Genomic DNA, 12,102 nt, shown 5'->3' with positions numbered 1-12,102 from the left:
AGAGTTAACAACCTACAGTGTCATATTAGTTTCAGGTGTACAATATCGTGATTCAACAATCCTGCACATGGCTCAGGGCTCACCATAAGTGTACTATTTAATCCCTATCACCTATATAATCCACCCCCGCCCCGTAACTATCAGTTCGTTCTTTGTAGTTAAGTCTGATTTCTAGTTTGTCTCTTTATTGCTTTTGTTCATTTGTTTTCTTAAATTCCCCTTATGAATAAAATCATATATTTATCTTTCTCTGACTGATTTTGCTTAGCATTATTCTCTCTAGCTTCATCCATGTCGTTGCAAATGGCAAGATTTCTTTTTTTTTTTTTTTTTACGTCTGAGTAATATTCCAGGGTGTGTGTGTCTGTGTGTGTGTGTGACACACCAGATCTTCTTTATCCATTTATCTATCCATGGACACTTGTGCCGCTTCCATAGTTTGCCCGTAATAAATAATGTTGCAATAAACATAGGGATGCATGTATCTATTTAGATTAGTTTTTTTAATCATTTGGTTGCTTTTCTGTTTTTGTTTTTGTTTTGTTTTGTTTTTTGTAAATACCTAGTAGCATGATTACTGGATTGTAGGGAAATTCTATTTTTGACATTTTAGGGAACCTCAACAGAACACAAGGGTTTCTGTTTCTCCCCATCTTCACTAACACTTGTTGTTTCTTGTATTTTTGATTTTTGCCATTCCAACAGATGTGAGGTGATCTCTCATAGTTTGATTTGCATTTCCCTGGTGATGGGTGGTGCTGAGCATCTCCTCATATGTCAGTTAGCCATCTGTATGTCTTCTTTGGGGTAATGTATGTTTACATCTTCCCATTTTTAATTGGATTGTTTGTTTTCTGGATATTGAGTAGTATGAATTATTTATATATATATATATATTTTTTTAATTTTTATTTATTTATGATAGTCACAGAGAGAGAAAGAGAGAGAGAAGCAGAGACACAGGCAGAGGGAGAAGCAGGCTCCATGCACCGGGAGCCCGATGTGGGATTCGATCCCGGGTCTCCAGGATCACGCCCTGGGCCAAAGGCAGGCGCCAAACCGCTGCGCCACCCAGGGATCCCTATTTATATATTTTGGATAATAACCTTCTATTGGATATGTTATTTGCAAGCATCTTCTCCCATTCTATAGATTGCCTTTTAGTTTTCTTGATTGTTTCCTTTGTTGCGCATGACTTTAAAATAGTATAATTTGTATTTGTTCGTTTCGGTAGCATTATAAGCCCATGACACATTAAGTGTTCAATTTTTTTCCAGTGAAATATAATTATTATTTTTGCTTTTGTCCTTTATTTGAGACCCTTATTCTTTTGAGCACTATTCAGATATCTTTAAAAGCACTCTTGCTGTTTAGCATTAAGATATTCTAGGCACGGTTTGGTTTTATACATGTCCAAATCATGGATTCCAGTAGTATTAAGGATAAAAGTTGTATGTTTTAGGAGTATGCATTAGTTTGTGTAATAGAACTGGCAACATTTATTGAAAGTCATATATTCTTATTGATATATCTATTTATTAAATCATTCTATTTTTTTAAGATTTTATTTATACATTCATGAGAGACACAGAGAGAGGCAGAGACACAGGCAGAGAGAGAAGCAGGCTCCTTGCAGGGAGCCTGATGTGGAACTTGATTCCAGAACCTGGGATCATGCCCTGAGGCAAAGGCGGACGCTCAACTGCTGAGCCACCCGGCTGTTCCTCATTCTAATTTTTGAAGCCATTTCTCATTTTCTTCTAATATTTTAAAAGCTTATTTTTTTTGTTTGAATATATCATCTTTATCATCTCTATCATAAGTTTTTCATTAATTTTAACCTATATTCTATCATTGAAAATAACACGATTAATTTAGAATGTTACCATATTTCCTTGAATCTAAGATGCCACATATTGTTCATAAGAAAATCATGCTATATGGATATTATATTTTATAAATGCAGCTGCTATCTCACATTGTACACAAACATCACTTTAGGTGTGTAGTAGGCCTCAATATGAAAGGGAAAGTATAACAGAGCTTCTAGGAAAATAACCTTCAGATATTGAGGTAGTAAAATACCAAGTAGAATGCAAAAACATTAATCATAAAAGGGCATTACTATATTGAACTACATTAAAATTAGGATCACCATTAACAAAACAAAAAGGCAGACCACAAAATGGGAGAGACTATTTATGTTTCATATAACTGAAAAGTATTCATATCTAGAATATATAACTGTTCTCCAAATCGATAAGAAAAGAGGGAGGCAACCCACTTGTAAAATTTTCTATGTAGACAAAAGACTTGAGGAGGTTTTTTTTTTTTTTTTTTTTTTTAAGACTTGAACAGTTACTTCACACATACAAAATCAAAATGCGGGATCCCTGGGTGGCACAGCAGTTTGGCGCCTGCCTTTGGCCCAGGGCGTGATCCTGGAGACCTGGGATCGAATCCCACATCGGGCTCCCGGTGCATGGAGCCTGCTTCTCCCTCTGCCTGTGTCTCTGCCTCTCTCTCTCTCTCTGTAACTATCATAAATAAATAAAATTAAAAAAAATTAAAAAAAAATGACCAAGATGTGTGAGCTATTTTGACTCTTAGTTGTAGTAGGGAAATGCAAAATTAATACTACAGAATTTCAGTTCATACTCCCAAGAAAGGCTAAATTTGATTGAAATACCAACTCTTGGTACAGATGTCGAGCTACTAGAATTCTTGCTCACTGCTGTTGGAACCTGATTTGCACAAACTCTGTGGAAACGCATTTGGTAGTACTATTAAAGTTGACATATTCACAATCTGACCCAGCAGTTCCTCTCCTGTGTATACACTTAACAGAAATCCATACATATGTGCACCAAAAGCCATGCACAAGATTATTTATAGAAGTATTATTCTTAATTGCCAAGGTTTGGAAATAGTCCAGTATCCGTCAACAGTAGATCAGATAAATTGTGGTATATTTATACAACGGAAAGCTAAACAAGGAAAACAAACTACTGGTACATAAAACAACCTGATATATTTAATAAATATAGTATTTTACTAAAGACAGCAGTCATGGAAGAGTACATATTGTGTGTGTAATGTTTAGTCTTTCCTGTTTGGGGATTTATATAATCAATGGTGGCCAAACTTAGTTACTGGTAACTTTGGGGGAAGGGAGGAGAATGGTAAGGGGCATTCTGGGGCCCAAGGGGGCACATGGGGCATTCTAGGTTTCTGAGAATGTTGTATTTCTTGACTTGGTTCCAAATTTGTTCTCACTTTGTAGTGGATCATCAAGTAGTAGATCATCAAATCCTTTAATTTGTGCACTTTTTGATTTATACTTCAATGAAAACTTTTGCTATTGTTGAAAATTTGTACGTACAAAGTTATGTTGGAAGAGCAGAGACCAAATATTTACCTGATTTGGGGCATCTATGGAGTCCTCTGAGAGGGAAAGTTTAAAGTCAGACTTTATTCCATGATGCATCCAAAAGCAAGTACAGAAATCCCTTTCTTCAGCAGCTTAAAGTAAAGACTTTCTTTTCAGCAGAAGAAAAACAATGTAGGAATGTATATGTCTCAATAATATCAGGCTAACTCAGCTCCTGCTGTCCTTTGTGTGTTTTTTGGTTTTAATTTTATTATTTTTTTGTCCTTTTGGCTACAAGACAGCTATTGCTTCTTTAGGGATTTAGTCTGTATTACAGGAATAGAAGAGGGAAAAGAGGAAAAAGGTTGCCCAGCGATCTCCCACCTATACCTCATTGACCAGAGGTATTCATCCTTATGTTTGAGGATGTCTGGAATGATAAAACAGAGGGAGACAAGGGAAGGGGGTTTGAAATGGGTGTTTAATGAGTCAACCTTTGTGACTTGCCATACACACCTGAAAGATCTATCTGCCTGATATGTTCTGGGAGGACAGCACAATGCTAATGAAAAGGTACATGCAAATGTAAATTTTTTTGACACCGCCTCTTCCCTTTAGCTTTTACCTTAAAGAAGGTCATATGTTCTCAGAAACTTTCCCATCTTCTCATGCGTAGTGGGAATTTAGGCACACAGGCAATACTTAAAGTTACGCTGGCTCTCAAGGAATAAAGGACCATTGGAAAGTTCACTATTAGGCAGTTAACTAAGAATCAAAGAGAAGGTCTGGGCTCATATAGTAAGAGTGTGGTCATTTTTGTTTCTTTTGTTTTTTCTCTAATAGTTTGGCACAGATGAGATGATGGGAAACAATATTGTTAGGCATCAGTTTTCTGAAGCATTCAGTAGTCTTTGTTAAAAGAAAAAAAATCATGTAAGTAACTTCAGGAAAAAAAAAACAAAACTATTATTGGTCAGTTCACTTTCAGAATAGAAAGAAGATGGTCAGTTCTTAAATTCCTAAGAATCACTCCTTTATTCAACAAAGAATTATTGTGTATCCCTTATCTCTACAAAAGCCCTTCCCTTTTGCAAGCTATAAAACTGAGTCCCAAATGGGTTCAGGAATTAGTCAAGTATCATACACTTAGTAAATTCTGGAATTGGAACCAAGGCCTTGACTGCTGCTCCATAAGCTGTTTGATCCTTAGATTGCTTTAGATGCTTGACGACATCCACCTAATTGTCCACTTTTAAACAGCCAGTTATTACTAACAAAACATTGAGGTGATATATCTGATGCAGTTTCACATGATTTTATGTCAGCCTGAGTTGTCACTAGGTTGTAGTATTTACTATTAGTGAATTTTTAAAGGGAGAAATGCTCATGAAGAAAGTTATCTGATTTCTCCCTGGGAGGACTCACTGGATTATAGACTTTAGGTGTAGTATTTAAATCTTGTGATTAAAAATAAAGAACATTTCTAGAGATAACATACCAAAATAAAATACTCACTTTTCCAGACTTAGCCAGTCATAAAATGGACCTGACTGGGGTTGGTATGAGTAACCTCTAAGAAGTGATGCTGTGCAGGGAGGTGGAACCACCATTTAATTTTGTACATGAAATTCTTTTTCTTGGCATTGTTGCATTGTTTGAAGACTTTTAACTTTTCTTAAATTAACAGTTGAGGCAAAAGTGTTCCAGCTGATGCTAAAAATGGAATTTCAAACAAAATAAAGCTCTATTCAGAATTCTAAAATAGAATCATTTTGTTCTTAGATGTTGATAATCTCATGGCAGTGACTCAAAGGCATTTAGGCAAAGAGTACATCGGTGCCGATCTTTGCACAGATGAACCTGAGACAGTATACATCATCCACGAGCATGTAGGAATACTGAAATTGGATTATAGTTTGCTTTGTGTACTATATAGAATATTTTTATTCTTTTACTGACCTTGAGCAACTGATAAACACTTTATGACTACACTTAGCATATTCTATTTTCTTCCTTTTTTTTTTTTAAGTTTGAGGCAAAATATCTGGCTTGCCTTTTAATCATTGAAACAAATCCATATGTACGAAAAGGAAGCAAAGATACAGATTTTCCATATGGTTCTTTCATGTATAAACCACCTTTAAAATAAATACGATCCCTTTTCTGGGAAAGTAAAACTGATTTGTACACTCTATAAGAAGTTTTTTTTTTATTTTTTGTTTTTTGCTGTTAAGCCATTGCTGAGGGTGGAAAATCCCTTCTAATGGCTCATGAAGCTTGTCACAGGTAGGTGGCATTTGATGACTCACAAAATAGGAACTGTGGTGCAGATAAATTATTTTTTTGGCCATAAAATGATGCTGGTTTATTATGTACTAATAATAGGAAAGTTAATAAATGTCATTTAAGTCATTAAAACTGAAGTTTCTGAATATTGGAAATTGTAATCCAAGAATGTTTTGAGAGAGCAGGCATTTATGGTAATCTATCCAAATTGCTAATATTCCTGCCGTTAATATTCCTTAGCAAATCTGTCCTTCATCAAGCAACGCGCAGAACTTGTCTCTTAGTTTCAAACAGGGAATACTCTCAACATTTGCACTTATACTGAAGGTTCCTTCCTACACACAAGTATCCTGCCATAAAATAGTTTTAAATAAGCCATTAACCAAGCCTAGTGTGGGCGAGTGTTGGAAAATGGACATCTTCATATATTGCTGTGGGAGTAAACTAGGACAACATTTCCAGAGGGCATTATGTATTAAAAGATGACATAGTCTTTGAACTAGAATCTAATTCTAGGAGTCTGTTCCACGGAATTAGACACGTGCCAAGGATGTTCATCACAATATTATTTATAATAGAAAAAGTGAAATAATTGAACTTTACTATAAGAGGATTTTAAAGATGTTATTTCTGTACAATAAATTATGTCACAATTAAAAGTATGTAAATCTGGTTTTAATATGAAACATGTTTATAGAATTTACAAGGGGAAAGGAGGTTACAGAAAGCTGTGTGTGGTATCTCTACTTTTGTAAAAATAAGTGTATTATAAAGGTAAACATATAGATATATGTATATGATATACATTAAATATATTTGATGCAAATGAATTAAAAGAGTATTATATTAAAAGTCATCTCTGTATAGAGAATTTAAAATTTTCCTGTGTTCTTACCTGTGTTTATCTTTTTCTGAGATAAAAATGAATATTTGAATAGTGAAAACTAAAATTACTAAAATTAATATAACACAGGTTATTCATTGAATTCCTTCTCTACTCTGGTTCTAGGATGGTTCTGTCCACTTGTAAAATTGTAAAAACACAAAGAGTAAACAGTTAGCTACCTAGATCATGTCCCTTCTCTTCCACCACACAAAAGGCACTAATATTTTTATCTACCCACCCTTTCGCACTTCCACACGCTCAGATGCAACTCATCTAGGGCTTTGACCTAAATGGGTGGAACAGCAGAACACTGGGCCTCTTATTAGTGACCTTTCTGAGTATATCACTGATCTTTCCATCCATTGGCTGAATTTTCCCTTTCTTTTTCATCTGAAAGCCATTCTTTCACTATAATCCATCTTTATCCATGTGGGAAAGGGCGCTCAAAGTTTGAACCTGGGATATGCAAAATTTGAAAGGAACCAGCTCTCACTGCTCACAGTTCTGTCACTAATTGAAGTCATCCACTTGCTGAAGATCCACGAATAATATGGCTTTTGTCACCAAGGGGGGAGATATAAGATATAAGCCAAATTCTTCCCTTATGGGTCTAGGACTTCATGAGAAACTTTTTTCAATCTACTTCCTCACCTGAGGATATAGAGAGGGGTCAGACAAAGCCTATGTAGGGCTTTTCATTTCATTTTGGACACTCTGCTAGTGTAGACTATGGAATATCACTGACCCTGTTCCTGGGCTAATTTGAGGATACAGGAGACACAGGAGATGAAGACAGAGGGAGACCATATAAGTTAGTGGTTAATAACATGAAATGTTGTGTTAGGCCTACATGCCTTTGTTTTCTAATCCTGCCATTTACCACTGAGCAACATTAGGGCAATTGACTTAGGCTCCCTGAACCTCAGTTTCTCCATGTATAAAACCAGCATAAGAATACCTATTCAATTGTTATTAATGTGAAGATAAAATAGTATATGGAATGTAATTAAAGTAATTCCTAGCATATAATAAGAACACAAAAATGCTAGTCTATGATTTTGCCATGTGTATGGTCAACAGTCTATTTTAGGAAATAGAGGCAGAGAACTGGGTTAGAATACACAATAGTAGCTCCTACTGTTATTCACACATAAGTGCAACCACAATAGCTTACTGTTCCATATTTCTATGTATAAATTTCCCATCTGTAACTTATAAATCTGGTTATTCTATGTAATTTCAGCATTTGGTTCAAAACTGAAACTAAACAAAATAAGACACTCAACACAGATTGCTACGTACCTATGTAAAGTGTTGGGCTGCTTGCTCCAAATCAGAACAACTGAATCTCAATTCAGATTTCAAGTTTCAATTGGCATCTACTTATTGAGTCTTTCTCAGGTTTCATTCTTTACAACAATAGTTGCATTGATAAAAGCAAAGAAGTAATATTTAATTTAGATGATAAAAAACTGTATAACAACTGTATCTTCTTACCTTGATCCAAAGGCTTTATTCTTAAAGTTAGATTCATATTTTTGTTGACATATCTGTTTCTTAGTTCTTCCATTTTTGTAATTAGTACCATTCTTTTTACATTTTTCCTGTGCTAGACTCTGCTGTCTCCTGGTCTTAACAGTAGCTATAGGATTTTGGCCAGCACAATGCAGACCATATAGTCTTTTATTGTTATTAAATCTTAGAGGTTGTTTAAATATTCCCCAAAGATGAGGAACTCTGTGGGACAGAGAAATTACTATGACATAATTGAGTACAGTATCTATCTCACTAAGAATTGAAATTATTAAGATCTTTTACTGTATATAGTAAGAAAAGAAATCTTTGTTTTTCAAGTATTTTGTATGCATTTACTAGATTTTAAAATATGTTTTATTGCAAAGATTTATACCTCTGTGTTTTATTTATTTCGTATTTGTGAAAAACAAAGATAAACACAGCCTTAATATAATTATTTTTCCCAGAGGACTTGTCCATAGCAATCAGAAAATGTAAAAGATTTCAATTTATCTAAAGTTTATAAATTTTACTATTCCAATCTGTTTCTTTTTCCCTGAAAAATGAAGCTACTTAAATGACTCCTTGTAGTAGTTTTCCATTTTAACAAATTGCCATAAATCATGTAGTTTAAAACAACAGAAATATGTTCTCTCTAGTTCTGGAGGCTAGAAACCTGAAATCAAGATATCGGCAAGGCCATGGTCCCTCCGAAGGCTCTAGGAAAGAATCCCTCCTTGCCTGTCTTTAGATGGCCTTCATCCATCCGTGTGTGTCTGGATCTCTGTGACTCTCTCTTATTCCTTACATAGGAATACGAATGCTAGTCTTTGGATTTACTAGTGATTGGTTCACCCTAATCCAGTATGACCGCATTTTACCCTATTACATCTGCAAAGACCCAATTCCCAAATAAAGTCACATTCACAAGGATTAGGGAATTAGAAATACCTTTCTGCAAGACACAATTCATCCCACAACACTCGTATAACGTGTCATCTGAATTATAGCACTTAAATTATAATTACTAGTTTAGGAGGTGTTTATTTTTGTTTCCTCTTCCCACCATCTCTTGCTTCCCAACCTTCAAGAATAAGCCTCATTTCCTAACGTTTTACATACCTCCTTGCACTCAGCATGTTGCTGAACACATTACTTTAATGATTATAAATGGAGTGCAGGGCACAAAGGAGAAAGCCAAAGAATAATGTGAGCGTTATCAAAGAAGGAAGAGTTGACCTACACCAGTGGTTTGCAAAACTTGCCGGTCATCAGCAATGCTTTGCAATCTTTGAATAAAAGTTGTATGTCCTTCACTAGAAATTCTGATTCACTGAATAATTGTGGGATCCAGAAATTTATATTATAGACAATTTGCTAAGATGATTCTACCTTTTGGTCCACCATGGAAAACACTATGTGATTATAGAAAAATGATGGAAGAACTATACATGGGCGCTGTCTCCAATGCAAGCTGTTTTACCATAGCAAGTCATTTAATTATCTTGGAGTCATTTCTTCATTGGTAAAATGAGTGATGAGTACTTTTAAAATTCTGATTCTCCTGGCCAAGGTCACTGTTTGTTTTTGAAAATGTGTGGGTGTGGTTGGAGGATTTCGGCTTTTGGCTTTTGTAAAGAAGATAGTATATTTGAAATGATTTCAAACATTTCAATTAAGAAATAATTTCTTAATTGTCTTCGTGGCCTAGTTATTCTGAAATTATAGGAAAAAGGTCGATGGTAGTTATCTTTGAGTGCTGGAAGAATAGATGGCTTCTTTTCACTATTTTCCTCTATATTTCATGTTTGTATAATGATCATATATTATCTTTATAATAGAAAGCTATTAAGACGTATTCCAGTTTTAACAAGCAAAGATTAAATACCAAAAAAGAGAAATGCAAGAAATCAAGTGCTAGTAAAAAAAAAAAAAAAAAAAAAAAAAAAAAAAAAAAAAAAAGGAAAATTTTCAAGAGGCCTAAAGAAATGATGTACAGTTCAAAAAAGGGACCAAAGTTGATATAAAAGGGGCGATATTAGGCTTTCAGTGTCAGTATTTTTGGCCTTTTGTTTGATTTTGCATCGTGTGTAAGATCTTTGATTTAAAACTTTACTCCAAAATAGTGTTTTCTCTTAAAGTTTTTAAGGTGAGGTCTGTTTAAAATTAGAATATTTTGAATTTGCCCAACCTACAGACAATGGATAAAATAATGAAACTGTCAAACTGGGGGATACATTGTCAGCAGCAGTGTCAGGAGGTGGGTGTTCTCAGATGAGGACACAGATTAAGAAAACTGGGATAGGATCACTTACACCTTATTCTTTTAAGACTAACAAATGGAAAAAAAATGTTCATAAAGCATATACTTCTCTATTTTACACACATATCTACAAACTGACAAGTTGAAAATCTTGCAATGAGAATTTAGCTTTTCTGTTTCAAAATTCAAAATTTCTTAGAAGAAATCAAACCTAGGAGAAAGGACACTGGGGAGTGGGTTGACAAGAAAGCCAATTTGACATCTGACAGTTTTATTATTTCCTTTGATTTTGTAAGATGCTTTGTCTTGAGAGGAAAAGTCAAGATGAGCAATTTCAAAATGAATGGGAGAATTTGTCTCTGTGAATTCATAGACTGTTTCCGTGCTCAGGCCATTCATACAAAAATGATTGAGGACCTAGTTTTGACTGTATGGAAAAATAGATTATGTAGGTGATGTAAGAATTAAGATTATGCCTTAAATTCTGATAGTAGCAATTATTCTATTAAAAGGAGAAAATATCCATCACAAACTTGATTCAAATATTAGAAAAGTTACTTAACTCACTTTGTAATCCTCTTAATGCTTGTGAGTGGATTTATACCTCAAATCAGAATTCCTCAGTATTGACTAGGAAGTGATGTAGAAAGATTTAAGATAGAATTTTCTTGTAAATGTACATATAGGGCTTTTAGGTCATGCTTGGATATATGACCACTTGAGAAGGCTAGTACACACAATTTATTTTCTAAGAATTTCTAGACTACTTTTCTGGGTTGCCTAGCAACCAGAGATCTTCAGCATTCAAGGGTTGTCTTTCCCTGGTGAAATGTCAGTCCCCTTATGAATAAGTCCTAAGTGACGTCCTTCAAATTAGGGATGATTTTCACTCAGGCAGTGAAATAGCTTCTACAGAAGTAGACATAAATAAAAATTCAGAGACAAAATTACAGATGGACATTACAAACCAGGGGAAGTCCTGGAGACCACTAAAGCAGCATTGTAATGAACCAGCAAAAGGATATTGATATTTGGAGCCCTTGCAGGTTTAGAAATATCGATACTGAAGAATTGTTTACCCATGGTGTCGGGTGCTCATCTCATTGGCAGCAAAGCTGGAGAGGTTTCCATACCATATCCTGAGTAGATACTTCTTTCTCTGTAGCTACTGTAACACTGATTCTATAGTCTCTTATAGCAGAACATCTGCTTTTATGGTTTCTACAGCCAATCCACTGTCGGATTCCGTTGGCTTTTAACTTTTCCTTACCTTCATCATCATTAGTACCACAGTCCATGTAATAAGATTTCTTTAGACTTCCAGAATAGCTTTCTGACTGGCCTGACTGTATCCAAACTTTCTTCCATTAATCTATTCTTCAGAGTACACGTATTTTCAAAGCACAAATTCAATTACATCATCCTCTATCTCCACTTACTTAAAATCTTTAATTTTTTTCACTACTTTTAGGACAAACCTACATGTAAGGTATCTCACCAAGGTCCCTCTTGTTTTTCCAGCTCTGAGGAGCTTCCCCACCCAATTTTTCAACTTCAAGACATCTCAATGCTTTTCTGTTTCCCCAAAGTACTCTCAGTAATATATAATTTTTGTTTCAGAGCATTTACCACATGTGCAGTTTTGTGTTGATTTATATGATTTATATGATTATTTTTTTAGTATCATTGTCTCCTACTAGACAATAGGTTCTATAAAAATAGAAATCAAGTCTATTTTTAATCATTGTAGACTCTCGAATTTCTAGTGCATATGCTCTAAGA

The 12,102-nt window shown here is 34.7% G+C and overlaps 1 long non-coding RNA gene across 1 annotated transcript in view; it reads right to left on the bottom strand.

Moving 5' to 3' along the window:
• The window catches only part of LOC144295219 (uncharacterized), a 51,010-nt gene that overhangs the window by 3,735 nt on the left and 35,173 nt on the right, over positions 1–12,102 (bottom strand). Inside the window, exons 2-3 of the long non-coding RNA XR_013362558.1 lie at positions 7,845–7,951; positions 4,886–5,083 (exon numbers count right to left, since the gene is read on the bottom strand). This is a non-coding gene — a long non-coding RNA (uncharacterized LOC144295219). The remainder of the gene's footprint in view (positions 1–4,885; positions 5,084–7,844; positions 7,952–12,102) is intronic.

Source organism: Canis aureus, chromosome 23, assembly GCF_053574225.1.
Source record: "Canis aureus isolate CA01 chromosome 23, VMU_Caureus_v.1.0, whole genome shotgun sequence".
Taxonomy (NCBI): Eukaryota; Metazoa; Chordata; class Mammalia; order Carnivora; family Canidae; genus Canis; species Canis aureus.
This window is presented reverse-complemented; position numbering and strand designations above follow the sequence as displayed.